Consider the following 15432-nt stretch of genomic DNA (forward strand, 5'->3'; position numbering starts at 1 on the left):
AATGAATGTTGAGTAAATGAATGAACTGTGGTTTTATAATATTCAGTTGTTAAGGTGGAAAAAAAATGGAAAAATGCTTGTAATTTATTATTTGTCCAAAAGGAACACTGTGCAGACAATATACAGAAACGTGCACTATTTTTTAGACTTGCATTTCTGATTCTCTTATCTCTTTTAAATAACTCACACTTAAAAAAATTTCCGTTAGTATATATGGACACATATATCTGCACTATGATACAGTAATAACATATATTAATATTTTGGTAGTGAAAGAATATTTAAGAACAGTAAAAGTTCTTTTTGAGATGCTCCCTCTTCAAATACCACATATCCAAAGGAGATACCTGTATCCAAAGGAGAAAACAAGGTGTCTCCAAGTTAAATGTAAGAGATATTGCCACACATGTGTTTTTCAAATGTGTATATATGATCAGGTCCGGTCCTAGACAAAATCATGATGTAAGAACATGGCTGTTTCCTTCTCTCTCTGTCCTGCTGAGGATTCAGTAACCTCAGATGTTTAATCAAGCAGGGAAGCAATAGGATCAACTCTAAGGCTGAAACAACTTAATGCATATCCTTCCTGAGGATATTTTAACGTTTTCGTTAAAAAAAAAAAAAAAAAGTGCTTCAGAAAAGGCAGATGTTCAACATTGAAACAAAATGCCTTACTGACAATGGAATTTCAGGCATGAATGGGGGTGCAGACTGTCTTCATGGAATTTCTCAACAGCTCATCAAATCACACCAGGTAATCCATTCTACCTTCTCTTAAAGCTGGCTTCATATATGGTCCATACATACCACACCAATCCTGGCAAATTTTAAGTAGTTAATGATATATACATAAACAAGCTGATTTTAAGACAGGCATGTGCTCCAAAAGTAAAGTTACATTAATCAACAGTTTTCAAAGTGAGCTTCCTAGGAACCCCACCCTGTAAGTGCTTCTGAGAAGAGAGGCAAGAGTGAGATGTGTGGCAGTGAGTAGACAGAGCAATTTCACCTTCTTCTATTTCATATTTTGAGCCAAGATTTAGGTAGAGAAGTGGTTCTTTGAGCTGCTTATGAAAGGATTGAAATAATCAATGCGACCAAAATATAATGAGGTTAAAAGCTACTGTAGAAAATCCTAGTGAGTTCACAATACACCATAATCCAACCAGCACCTGTCACAGGGCCTTCATGGGAAAGTATGACCAGCCAGGGGGCCAGGGCACAGGTCAGCCCAGGTTGGAGCTGGGCCTCCTCTTCCTCCCTAACTCAGTCCCTTCATCTCCTGCTCCGGAACAATGAGCAGAAGGAAGGACACTACACTTCCACGAAGACTGAACCAACAGCAAGGGGGCGAGATTAGGGTGGGGAGAGCCCGTGGATACTCCAGAGATGGGGAGGGTGGGTGCTCCAGCAGTGAACAAGACACAGGGCTTCTGCCACTCCCTCCCTCCCCAGGCCCTGCCCCAGTCCAATCCCCAACAGCCTCTGCTGAAAATTACATGGGCGAGGTTAAGGTTTACATGCTTCACCTAATGTCAGGGCTCTCAGGTAGGAATAAGAAAAGAGAAAATGAGTAGAACAGTTTAAAGAGAAGAAATATATGTTCTATCAGGCCCAATTCAAAACAACACGTAAAATGCAAAAAAAAAAAAAAAAAAGAGCATTATGAGAAAGTAAGCATTGACCAAACTTGCTCCAGGGAAACTCACATTAACTAAGAGGCATTGAGTATATTCAATCCCTCCCTCAGCACAGAGCTCCAATTCTTTGGCCCAACCAGGACTGAATACAAAAAACATTTATAAACACGAACCATTATATTTTTTGAGTTTTCATCATAGCCCTTGTTTAAGTAAGTCAAAGATGTTCTTTGTTATACAATTTTGATCGAATGCAAGAGACTTTAGTCATTTCCTCAGAAACAGACTTAAGCTATAAATACTAACAAACACAGCATGCACAAAACGGCTCACTCACTGACAAGTTTAATTTAAAAACAAGAACGCATTATCAAACTGAAAAGTAAGCCATTAAAAAAAAAAAAAATCCAAACCCAGGCAAACAACATTCCTAGAAGAAAAAACCCTTAGTGTAATGACAAGTATAATTACAAATAGCTTTTTATTTGACTCACAAACCTGTCCTGTACAGAAGATTACAGAAGGGAAAAAAAAAATACAGTCTATGCTTTGTACACATTTAATAAAACAAGCCCTTAACATCTTGCCCACAACCTTAAGGTTTCGAATTTCAAGAAAATTCACCAACCATTAAATAAGTGATTTCTAATATATCCCTTTGAGATGGAAAATGCATTTATCACTATTGTTTATTTTCTAAATCCCTTTGATATTCTAAAGCATGACCATAACTGAGAGTAACATGTTAAACATAATCATTAGGAAGCAAAGTTACTGTTTATTATAATGCATAATGCCACATTTCATGCTTAAAAACCAAATGGAATCCAAAGTCTCCTTTCAGATATGGCTTAAGTATCTAAAGCAAGGGTCTGTAAGTTGGCCAAATGTGGCCTGCCACCTGTTTTTGTAAATAAAATTTTATTGGAATCCAGCCAGGCCCATTCATTTACATTCTGTTTGTGGCAGATTTTTGCAAGTAATAACACAGATCCTAGGATCCACAAAAAGTATCAAATATTATCGAGCAGTAAAAACACAGACCCTAGGATCCACAAAAAGTATAAGATGTTTATTATCTGGCCCTTTAAGAAAAGTTTGCTGACCTCTAGGTCTTAAAAAACTTCAGCAGACTGTTTTAAAGCAAGAAATGATAATCTAGGTTGAGTGATTTTGCTGGAGAACTACCTAACTCACTTAACCTTTAATTTTGCTTTTATTTTCTCATTTATGATACACTCTTGGCTAATATTTATCAGGAACTTATATACCAGGCATTATTCTAAGGGCTTTACTTTTAGTAAATGAACAATGAATTTCTTCACTTAATTCTGACAAAAACCCTAGAAAGAAAGTAAACTATTATCCCTATCAAACAAATGAGGAAACTGAGGCAGAGAGGTTAAATACCTTGCCAAAGGTTAAATAGTAGAGAAATCAGGACCAGAACCCAGGCAATCTGGCTCCAGAGCTCATATTCTTAATCTCTATGCTATATTCACAGTAACTGCATAAAAGTAATACAAAATAAAAGCAAATCTCAAAAAGGTTAAAATCCAGTAAAATACACTTCTGCACAATTTAGGTTAAGATACCTAAGAGAAGAATATAAATGGACTTCCGTAGACTTTAAGACCCTTCTGATTCTAAGATTAGAGCTGACCTTAGAGTACTGGGACTATAACAGCCCACGATTTTCTTTCTTTTATATCATAAGTAATCGAAGAATCAAGCTAACTGCCACTATCTATCTTTTCCTTGGTAAGTAAGGGCTCTCCAGGAAGTTCAGGCCCTTCGGGAAGCCTTCAGGATGAACCCTTATCAGAGAGATCCTAAATCTTCCAAGTTTGTTCCCATCTAGTCTTATCCTCCCCTCCAAGTTGCCATCTGGGAAAAGGCTGAGCCAGCACCAACAGAAATTATGGAAAGACTTCAGAGCCTGGTAAGAAGACCTGCATCCAGCCACAGCCACCACCTGGTCAGGAGGATGTCCCCTTGCTGAGTCATTCCCGCCACTTCCTGAAGCTCTCTGGGTTTCAGGAGGAAATGTGTCACCTAAATGTGACCCAGTGCCCTTTTGTACTAAAAGATAGTTTTATGTGGTTCCAAATAAATAGAATCGCTAAATCACTCATCACCAATTCATGTGCAGAGAGATGGGTCTTAACCTTCTTTTTCATCAGGCTAGTCTTTCACTGGTTTTCAGCGTCTGCACAGTGAAGTCCAAACCCTCAAGGTTGACATCGAAGACCCTCCGTATCCTATCCCTTTCCTGTTTTTCTCACATCATCTCCTTCTATTTTTGGTCTTTCATGCACCCAGGATGGCCTGCTTTTTGTTTTAGTGCATCATATCTACTCCTGCTTCTGAGGGCATACCCTTTGTCAAAGACCCTATTATTTTCTGTTATCAACATGGCATTCAGTGGATAGGCCAAATCTCTCTGCTAAATATCATGGGGTAAAAATTGTATATCCTGCCCACAGGATCCTCACAATGCAGCAGGGGAAATAGAGAAACACAAAAAACTAAATACATCTATATATTAGAGGTTCAAGTGCTACAGGACTCTGAACACAAGTCTAGAAAGACTTTAGAGAGACACCATCACCGATTTGGACCTCAAGGAAAGGAGAAACCTGACCGAGTTGGTGAGTTTATAAAGCTGTACGGGTGACCATAGAAGGGGTGACCTCATAGATTTCAGAGCCAGATAGACCTGGATCCAAAATCCTGGCCCCCTTGACTGGAATAGTGCTTGTAGGAGTTAAGATCAAATAAATGAAGTCATGCCTAATCATGCTCAAAACCATATTTAGCCAGTTCTAAATCTTGCCCAAATCAAGAAGCCTTTTCATAGTGCGTCCTCATACAGTCTTCCGCTTCTCTCAGTGCCAAAATCATTTGCTATTTCCACCACCCATCCATTTGGGTGTTTAATCACATGTTGACATTCACTGTTTAAATAATCCAAAAGTCAGTTTTGCTTTCCCAATAAGACTTTGTTATCAAATAATAGATTCTTTCAAATAGATCCTTGGCATTTGTAAATGTTAGGTTCAGGGTCCCTGATGAGCAGACCTAACTTAGCTGAGAAGCAAATTCAAATCACAAGCTTGAGTTGTGTGGCTAATTATATGGGGCCCAGTCAACCAACAAACATCTGCATTCCAAGACAGCTCTGTTTTGTGCCTATCCAGTGACTCTTAGGAGCAGGCTTTAAATTTATTTATTTGTGGGATGGTCAGAAAAAACCCAACAGCCAGTGCAAGTGATGAAAGTGAAAATCAAGTAGTACAAGGAAGTGCTAGCCCTTAGCCAAAAAATATATATATACATTAAAGAGTTAAAGAAATTATATGTTATAGTATATTTGCGAATCTGAGGATGGATGAAGAGCTTGGCATTTGTCTCTCATGCTTTTAAAGGGTTTAGTGTATAGATTTTGTCCCCACAGTACCAACCACTATGCTATAAATATGAGCCAAAAGAATAATCTGATAATCTAATGTCCTGAAGTCCTCAGTGAACCCACTTTCCATGCCAAAATAAAACTCAATATAGTCAACTTCCCTCCATGTTTCAAAATTTTACTATTTGCAATGCCTATTGACATATTACAGCAAACAAGGCCCACATGTTTTTAAACTAACATTTTGCTTCACAATCATATTTGTAGTGTTTAGTAATGGTTTGTTCTTTGCCAATCCTGGCATATTATTTTTTATTTTCCACAGAAGGATTCTGATTCAAAGATTCTGAGCAGTTGTGGAATTCAAAAGTTGTTATTCTTTGAAAGTTGTGACTGAATTGACTGAAATGATGAAAGCCTGCCATAAAGTTTTATATAAAAATAAACACAGGTGTGGCTATGTGCTGCATGGGACAGTGTCGTGGGAGTAGGGGTAAGGGAACGGACATGGTTCAGCATCCTAGTGTACCAATTTTTCTTTGTGGCAAATACTTTAAAACTTTATTTTATATGAAAACATTATGGACTAAATTGCAAAATTTACAGAACAATGTATTAACTTTATATGAAAATCATGGACTAGTGCAAAGTTTCCATAACAATGTATACAGAATTCACATAAAAATATTATGGACTCTAATGTAAAGTTTACATAACAATATATTTAAACAGTGGATTTCAATTATAGTTGGAGCAAGAACTTTAGAGTAGATGTTCCCATTGTTTGCACAGTTCCTGAAGCATCAAGGTAGTTTGGTAGAAATCAAAAAGTGCTGACTATAGTTAGTCATCAAGTCCTCAAAGAGAAAAGGATTCTAAAAATGTTGTGAAATATGTTCCACCTCTATTGAAAATGTGGAAGAAATGATTGCACTACTCCCCAAATCCTGGCACCCAAACCCAAGAAATCTTGTAGAATCAAGTACTTCTACCAAACCATTAACTAATGTGTTATTGCAAATATCACTCAGAAAATATGAAGTCAAACCACTCTGATCCCACAAGCATCCTGAAAGGTCATTCTGAACTAACGTGAAATTTGTATAGTGATTGTTTGAATAAAAACAATGACTTCAGCCCACTGGTATATAACACTTTATCATGCCAGCAGAACTCCATGAACCAACATACCCCCATGAGGTCATCGTAGGTCTGGGAAGTGGGTTGGCCCGTTATGAACTCTATCACTGCTGACCCAGCAAGAACAGTAAGGACTCTGTCCCTTAAATTGTCCCACATAAAATATACATATTTTCATGGTCAGACTAGAACCACAGACTCTGTATCATGTGTATTTAAAAAAGAAATAGATTGGTGGGTTCACTCACTCACTTCCTAAGAGTTAAGCTACTAAATTATAAGGAACAGCGCATATATATATATATGTATATGTATATTACACACACACATACATACACATAAGCTTAGAGTGAGGCATTTAAAATAATGTAGCATTTACAAAGTACAAGTGCCCAAGAGCTGTATCCAAAGCTGGGGGTTTCCTGCCTAAGGTAAGTCCTGCTAAAATCCTGCCTGCCAACATACGATCCTGGAGTTTTAGAGACTTATTTAAACTGAAATAGAATATACTACTTTGAGAAAACAGCAGTTAAAATACCTGACCATTTCATTTTTAGCTTCCGTGAAAGCTAAAAAGATACAACTAGCTGTAAGTTTTCTAAATCTCAGAGAAAATCCACCGCAATTCTTAAAAAGGGTATAGCATGAAACATTTGATGCTTCACTGGCACATAACCCAACCATCAAAAAGAAGGGGAAAAAAGATTAGAAGGGACAAGGTACAGCTCAACTCTATAATGAAAGGTTTTAACAGTGAAAGGCAACTCCGCTTTTAAAACCATACCAACCCAGGCTAACACCCTGGCTTTTTTATACTTCTCACCTCATCAAGAAATTGTGCACATGCTTGCTCGCTCACTCTCTCCTCATCCTCCACGGTCCCCTCTCGTGTTAGCATGGGCCAAAATGGCAGATGCCTTCTCTGAGGGCACATTGGCAACTGGCAATGCTTATCAAAAGCTCTAAAAATATAATGACCTTTGACCCAGCATTCTACATTAAGCTTCGAGTAAATTTAATTGGACAAATGAGCAAAGATGAATGTATATACTTTTCATGACGATGTTATCTATAATGAGAAAAAATGGAAACAATCTAAATATCTAACAATAAGTGCACTAAGGTACATCCACTAGACAGAATATTAAGTAGAATAAGGTTAACAGGGGTTACCTATATATAGTTCATGACATACAAGGACATTCACAATACATTAAATGATCCCTTTTTTGAAAATACACATAAGGTAAAAAGGAAGAATAAGCATCTATAGTTTTCAATGCTTTCTTTTCCTCTTCATCACTGACCCCAGTGCAGTCTATTACCAGTAACATCTGTAATTAGAGAGAGATGGGGGAGGGGAGATGAAGGAAGAGGTGTCCACATGTTTTTTCAAGACTACATTCACTCCCAAAGTCAGTGGGTTCCCCTCTGAGATATGCTAGTATATGCCAACATATTGACTGGTTACCTCTAAGTGGTAAAATTTCAGATAAATATGGTATTATTTTCCATTTTGATTATCTAAATTTTATAACTTTACTATAAACATTATGCATTGTTTCTGTTTAAAAAGGCAGAGCATAATAACAAAGAGTGTAGAATCTGGAATAAATCAGCCTAAGTCTTAACATCCCAAGTCCACAACTTTTAGCTACATGATCCTGGTCAAATTCCTTAGCTTTCTAAGCCTCAAGTTTTCTCATCCAACAAATGAGCAGAATATCACAAGTATCTTTTTATTAGAGAAGCTAACAGAATTCTACATCAGATAAAGGAAATGATTACTATATACCATATACTATATAAAATACAACTTCATTTAAGTATATATGCTTTTAAGAAAAAAAAAATCTAAATCCTAGTCTCATGGGAGAAAAAACATAAATAAAAACATGGGGAAAACTTCATTTGCAATGGTGACCAAAAATGCATATTAAACAGCCACGAGTTACCGTTTTACACACCCAAAACACAGAGAAAATCGTAACACTCACTGGTGGCATGCTGAGGGAAAACTGCTGGTCATTCAATGTTAGTGCCACTGTATTTAATATAAAACCTTTAGGAAAGCTTTAATGCACTTGCAGTAGGAGTTACTAATTCCACTCCAATGCATTTATCTTAAGGAAATAATCTGCAAAAAGCAAAAAAGAACAAAGGTGTTCTCTACAGAATTCTAAATAAAAACATGCAACTGAAAATATCTGGATACTCATTACTAGAGAGATGGTGAACGGTTTAATTAACTTTAAGAAGTCAAAGCAATAAAACCACTAAGGTTATAATGCTGACGACCACGGAGAAACAAAGTAGTCCGATATACTTTTCAGTGAAAGCAACAGGATCCCACTTTGTGGCTATACAAAATTTACAGACAGATGCACAGGAATAAGTGGGGTGAGGAGGGGCACGTGAGGATGAGAGGAGACTTCTAGACAGGGGAGCAGTGGTAGAAAAGCAGGGGGGTGGATCACATCACACCTTCAGCAGTCAGACCAGAAGGTACGGTTGGCCATGCTAACTATGTCTGTTGCATGGAAGTTAACACGAGACTTCTATTTCCATTTAGAAAAAAAAAAAGAAAAATCAAATTTCATTACCATGTTTCCCTGAAAATAAGACCTACCCATAAAATAAGCCCTAGCAGGATTTCTAAGCATTTGCACGATATAAGCCCTACCCTAAAAATAAGACCTAGTGATGGGCGTGGCTGCACAGCGTATCTGCACAACCCATGCATTTTGTCGTGAGCGGTAAAGATGACAAACAGCCCTTCTCATCTGCCCCATGAGAGCTCTATTGCTTGACATGAGAGATTGGGGCCAATGGTTCTAAAGGAAATAGAGTCGTAAGAAATTCAGGATGGAATTCGGGGTTTGGAGAGTTATGATGATATTCAAGAAGATGACGACTTAACTATATTTGAATAAATGTAAATTGTTGTACTGTACTTAAAAAAAATAACACATCCCCTGAAAATAAGCCCTAGTGTGTCTTCTTGAGGAAAAATAAATATAAGATCCTGCCTTATTTTCGGGGAAACACGGTAGTATTTGTGAATGGAATGCCAATGGCACCCTCTCTTGGTGTCCAGATGCCTGCTGGACACACAGAACACAAGAGGTCTCTGAGAAAAGACCGGGAGTTTCACAGCAAAGAGTGCTGCTCCTCCCTAGTTCCTCTGGGGAATGGCAAGTTATTACAGTTTACACACTCCCCGGCAGGTGGATGGATGGATGGATAGATGATGTTATCACTGTCATTTAACCAAACTGACTCCCACAAAGCAGACTTAACGGAACCACAATCATAACATCAATAATGCGTACACCAGACATTGGCAAAGCTGACACTTCTAGTTGTTCGGACTGCACAACCCGTTCAGCGGTCCTGCTTAAATGTGACAGTGTCACAGTGAGAAAGTTTTCTGAAAGAAACATGTGCATTTTGAAAAATAGATGTTTGAGAACATTTCCATCTTTCCCCCCAAAATAATGTCACATGCATAAAAATCTCTCTAAAAATGTGAACACAGAATTTTCTAGCCAGTCTTAAAATCTATAAAATTTAGAGTTTTAGCTTTTTAAAGCCCTACTCGAAGTATAAAAATGCAGGAATGTTTTCATCCTTTTTTTTTTAAGAAGTGATGAACATTAAAGAAGAAAATAATGGCTACCGTTTATCGAGGGCTTTCTATGGGTCAGACACCACGCTCAGTGTTCGGGGTGTGTTCCTCATTCGATCTTCAACACTGTCTCTGATGGAGACACTATTACTACTACCTCATTTCAACAGATGCAGAAACTGAGATACAGAGAGATAGATTAAGCATATTGTCCAGTCTAGTTAATAGTTAAGATAGGATTCTAACCTAGACCGTTTCACACTAGAAGGTCTACTCTTGACCATTTAAAATACTACATCAGATTACAGTTTACTGGCTAATTTCGACCAAACCTTTGTAAAGTAGGTAAAAACAAGCAAGTAGTGAACACTATATACCTCCCATTTGGATGTGCATATACTTATAAATTAACTTTTTCAATGATTAACAATGTAAACATAATAGCTAAATAAATTGACCTTACACACCAACCTTAAAATTTTTGTATCATAAAGTGGAAATAGATTTTTAAAAATAAGGAAGCATATGCAATCACATTACACTCATGAAAATTATTGAGAGAAAAAAGAGCCAAAAAATTTTAAAACAGAGTATTTAATGGGTTTTTGTATCATTAATGAATATAAAATTATTTTTAAAGATTTATAATATCCTTTTAATTTCTACTTTTATGTTTATAATATTTAATATTAGTACAATGTATATATTACTTATAACAAATACACATACACTGAAGGAGATGCTCACAAATTACATGACAGCAATACGTTAATGAAAAGTTTGGAGACCCCTGCAGAAGATTTTAAAGCTAGAGAAAAATATCATCGAATTTTAATTTCAAAAAGACCATTCTGGAGGCAACATAAGAGGATGAATTTGGAGGCTGGGATACAACTGTGGTTCTGAAGGCATGAACTAGCAGTGAGAACGCAGGAAGACTGAGAAAATCACTCAGGAGATTCAGCTGGGACATGAAGGAGCAGAAGTCAACGGTGAATATATCAGTCTGTGGTTTTTGACTCGTGGTGACAGAATTCAGAAGAGATTATAAAAAGGGGGGATTAGATTCTGATCACATCTATGTTTGAAAAGCCTGGAGAACCACAGAAGGGATGCATTCTATGTAGTTAAAAAAACAGGTCTGGAGAGTTCAGCAAAAAGCCCTGGGTTCATTCACAGTTGAGCGTCATCCGTTTCTAGACGTGGTCACCAACAAGATGGGGTTTTGTAAGCGCAGAGGGGGAAAATACAGGTAATGGAAGCAAAGCCATGAAAGAATTTTAGAAAGGAAGGAAGGGTCTGAAGGATGGGAGAGACCTGGGAGAGGGAGGAAGGAGAAGGCTGGCCAGGGAAGGCTGCACCGTTAAGTGACGGCCACACTCTCAAGCCATCAGTGATGTGACAACATCCTGGGGTCATACTTGCTCCCAGAGCAAAAACGAGGTCTCTCCACTTCCACACCTCACCCTTACATCTTTAGAAACTGAAAGAGATGAGCTTAGTAACATTGGCAGCCTCGTATTCAACAGAAATCAGTGATCAAGCACACTGTCCTAAATAACTTAGTGCAATATAGCAGTACTTTATGAGACTAAGAACAAAACTTTCCTAGGACCCAGAAAACATGAAAAAATAACTTCTGAGACTACTGCTTCCACATTTTCATACTTCCCTGACTAGCAGAAATGATAAGTCCTTTTTCCCATCAGACTCTAAAGGCCCTACTTCTTCATGACATCAAGAAGGGCTGTGGCTTTTTGAGGCCACTATGGATCTCTTCAGTGTCTTCTCTTAAAAGGAAATAAGAGATAAAGGAAAATTTTATTCTTTTCCTTGTGCCCTTAAATTAAATTAAAAAAATCTGGCCAGCCAGTCATGGTAGCTCACGCCTGTAATCCTAGCACTCTGGGAGCCCAAGGCGGACAGATTGCTCAAGGTCAGGAGTTCAAAACCAGCCTGAGCGAGACCCCGTTTCTACTAAAAATAGAAAGAAACGAATTGACCAACTAAAAATATATATACAAAAAATTAGCCGGGCATGGTGGCACATGCCTGTAGTCCCAGCTACTCGGGAGGCTGAGGCAGCAGGATCGCTTGAGCCCAGGAGTTTGAGGTTGCTGTGAGCTAGGCTGACGCCACGGCACTCACTCTAACATGGGCAACAAAGTGAGACTCTGTCTCAAAAAAAAAAATCTGGCCAGAGTGGTTCACACCTGTAACCCTAGCTATTTGGGAGACTGAAATAAGAGGATCATCCAAGCCCAGGAGTTTTGAGTCCAGCCTGGGGAACATAGCAAGACCCTATCTCTTAAAAAAAAAAAAAAAAAAAAAAAAAATTAAAGTCTGGAATGTCTCCATAATGATAAAAGGATATGAACTTATCTTGGGTTTGAATTCTGTGTCCAGACTACATCTACTTGATCTGAATACTGAGCCAGGACTAAACGTCACTGAGACTAAACAACCCTCTCAGGCTTTAAAATATTCTACCTACTTTAAGTTCTAAAATACTTAAAAAGTATTATAAAGTTGAATTTGCCAGCTCTTTTTCTAAAACTTTGCATTATGGAAAATTTCAAAGATATACAAATGTAAATGGATTAATACAATGGATGCCATGCATGTACCACCCACCCTGACGCTCACCACCCATGCCAACCTGGTTCCTTCTGCTCTCCCACTACATACACCTCGATATGATCTTGCAGCAAATCTAAGAAACCCTATCATTTCTTCCATGAATATATTTCAGTACATACATCTCTAAAAGAGATATTGCTAATCATACTCCTCCGAATTAGCAGTAATTGCTATTGTTAGGAAGAGGGATTTCTATGCCAATATCATCCCATTTCCAGTGATCACATTTCCAATCATCTTCACAGTCTGAACTGCATTTGCAGGTACAATTTAGCATATTTCAGCTCACCTTTAAAATTCAGGTTGTAATTTTTCCTTATTGATAGATATTCTGTCCTTTATTGAAAGATGTAAGAAGATTGATAGACAGATAATGGACGGAACAAAACCAGTAGGTCTTTGACTATGCTGACATTTCTAGCTCTGCTGACACTGAGAAATATGGAAGACAAACTGAGGGACAATTTGCAAAGGTGCTGTAAAATTATCTTTGGGCAGGAACAGAAGTTGAGCTCCTGACTTATAAAGCAGTGCTTAGGTCATAGGTAGAGAGAGAGGAAACAAAAGTTTGAGACTGATCCTTTCCCTCCTCAACTCCCTTTTCTAGTATAGGTTAGCAGGATGGGCTCTGAAGATCACTATCTGGATGAATCCCAGCTCTACTATTACCTTGCTGTGTGGCCTTAAACTAGCTTGCTTAACGTCTCTGTGCTTCAAGGTACTTATCTATGAAAGGGAGATACTGCACACCTACTGTGTGCGACTTAAGTGAGATCATTCACATAAATAGGTTGGCACATGGTAAGCCCTCCCTCACCCCCCCAAAAAAGTTGTCATTATTATCCATTTTTAGTTGTTATTATCTCCAATTAAAAGCCAAAATCTCCTCCTCAAAACTAAAGCTCCACTTGGAGGCATTACCTCTTACTCCCCCAACCCCAACCCCAGCAACTATTCTAAATGGAATTTCACCCTCAAGTCTTTTGTTTCACTTGAGTTTTCGCCAATTTCTATCTATAGTGATACTTTTGTACAAAAACTACCCCTGCTGTGTGATAATATATCGTCCATATTTTTCAAACAGCAGGCAGAATCAACTGTCCTTGAATATAACCAGAGAGCTGATCTTCCCTGTGGAAGAAGCATTCAAGTGAAGGACAAAGATGTTTTTGTTTTTGTTTTTTTTTTTTTGATTATGTGCCTATCATGTGCCAAGCCTGGCATGTAGCACAAAAAACCTCATGAGTTCTAATGTGCTAGATTTGGGGGCAGGGGGTGTGGAATCCAATGGACTCATGTTTTAATTATTAATAATGTGAAAATTCTCATTTAAAATAGGTATTCAGTAGCTACCACAGGGCTGCATGCTGTAGGGAGTAAAAAATAATAAGGAATAGTCTCTCTCTGGGAAAAAAAAACATTCACAGTTCATTAGGAGAGAAAAGAGGGATATTATTGATCTGCAGTGTAATCTAACAGAATATAATGATAGATGTCACATAAGGCGGCCAGATGAACTACTACGAAAAACCAGGTGGGAAAAATAATTTACAGTTAAAGGTAGTTATGGGGCTCTTTAAGAAGGGAAGATGTGGCCAGGCGCGATGGCTCACGCCTGTAATCCTAGCACTCTGGGAGGCTGAGGCGGGCGGATTGCTCGAGGCCAGGAGTTCAAAACCAGCCTGAGCAAGACCGAGACCCCGTCTCTACTAGAAATAGAAAGAAATTTTTAAAAAATTAGCTGGACATGGTGGCACATGCCTGTAGTCCCAGCTACTCGGGAGGCTGAGGCAGCAGGATTGCTTGAGCCCAGGAGTTTGAGGTTGCTGTGAGCTAGGCTGACACCACGGCACTCACTCTAGCCTGGGCAACAAAGCGAGACTCTGACTCAAAAAAAAAAAAAAAGGGAAGATGAGTAAGACGAAAGTCTGAACAAAGTGTAGAATTTCAACAGGCTAGAGCAGGGGTCCTCAAACTTTGTAAACAGGGGGCCAGTTCACTGTCCCTCAGACCGTTGGAGGGCCATTGGAGAGTGCGGCGCACATTCCACACATGCGCACTGTGGGCCCTGGACGAGGCAGCTGCTAAGCAGGACAGGCAGTGGTGGCAAAAACACCCGGCAGGCCGGATAAATGTCCTCGGTGGGCCGCGTGTGGCCCACGTGTGGCCCACGGGCCGTAGTAGTTTGAAGACGCCTGGGCTACAGGAAGGATGGAGGAAGCAAGAACAGAATTCCAGACATAGGCAACAGGCATACAGAGGTGGAAGTGTGGAGGGTGCTCCGTAGTTCTGGGCGGCTGGGTGGAGCAAATGTGCAGGGACAGTGGGACAGCAGACTAAGATTCACCGGGGCTAGATCCTGAAGACACGTCACAAGCAGTGGTAAGGAGGTTGGACTACATCTGAGTAGTTGAGAGCTTCTGAGGTTTTCTAAGCCAGGGAGAGGCATGAGCAGAGTTGGGTTTTACAAAGAGTGGCATGGATGCTTGAGAGAGCAGAGAGAGGCCAGGAGACCCTAATCAGAAGGCAAAGGCCTTCAAAGGGAGTCACGATATACCAGCTGTATCTTGGAAAGAAAAAAGTATCAGGCCGGACGCGGGGGCTCACGCCTGTAATCCTAACACTCTAGGAGGCTGAGGCGGGAGGATCGCTCAAGGTCAGGAGTTTGAGACCAGCTCGAGCAAGCGTGAGACCCCATCTCTACCAAAAAATAGAAAGAATTAGCCGGGCATGGTGGCGTGTGCCTGTAGTCCCAGCTACTCGGGAGGCTGAGGCAGAAGAACCACCTGAGCCCAGGAGTTTGAGGTTGCTGTGAGCTAGGCTGAAGCCACGGCACTACAGCCCGGGCAAGAGAGTGATACTATGTCCCCCCAAAAAACAAATATCAACAGATGACTGGAATTGTGTAACAGGTAAAAGAGAATTCAGGGATAGTTCCAAAGCTTTGCTTTCCAAATGTCTGGAAAAAATCA

The 15432-nt window shown here is 39.2% G+C and overlaps 1 protein-coding gene across 10 annotated transcripts in view; it reads right to left on the minus strand.

Annotated features, from left to right (window-relative positions):
• PPFIBP1 (PPFIB scaffold protein 1) overlaps positions 1-15432 on the minus strand; it is a 167927-nt gene that overhangs the window by 112075 nt on the left and 40420 nt on the right. The gene's annotated exons all lie outside the window — the stretch shown is intronic.

The sequence above is a fragment of the Microcebus murinus genome, chromosome 10 (assembly GCF_040939455.1).
Source record: "Microcebus murinus isolate Inina chromosome 10, M.murinus_Inina_mat1.0, whole genome shotgun sequence".
Classification (NCBI taxonomy): domain Eukaryota; kingdom Metazoa; phylum Chordata; class Mammalia; order Primates; family Cheirogaleidae; genus Microcebus; species Microcebus murinus.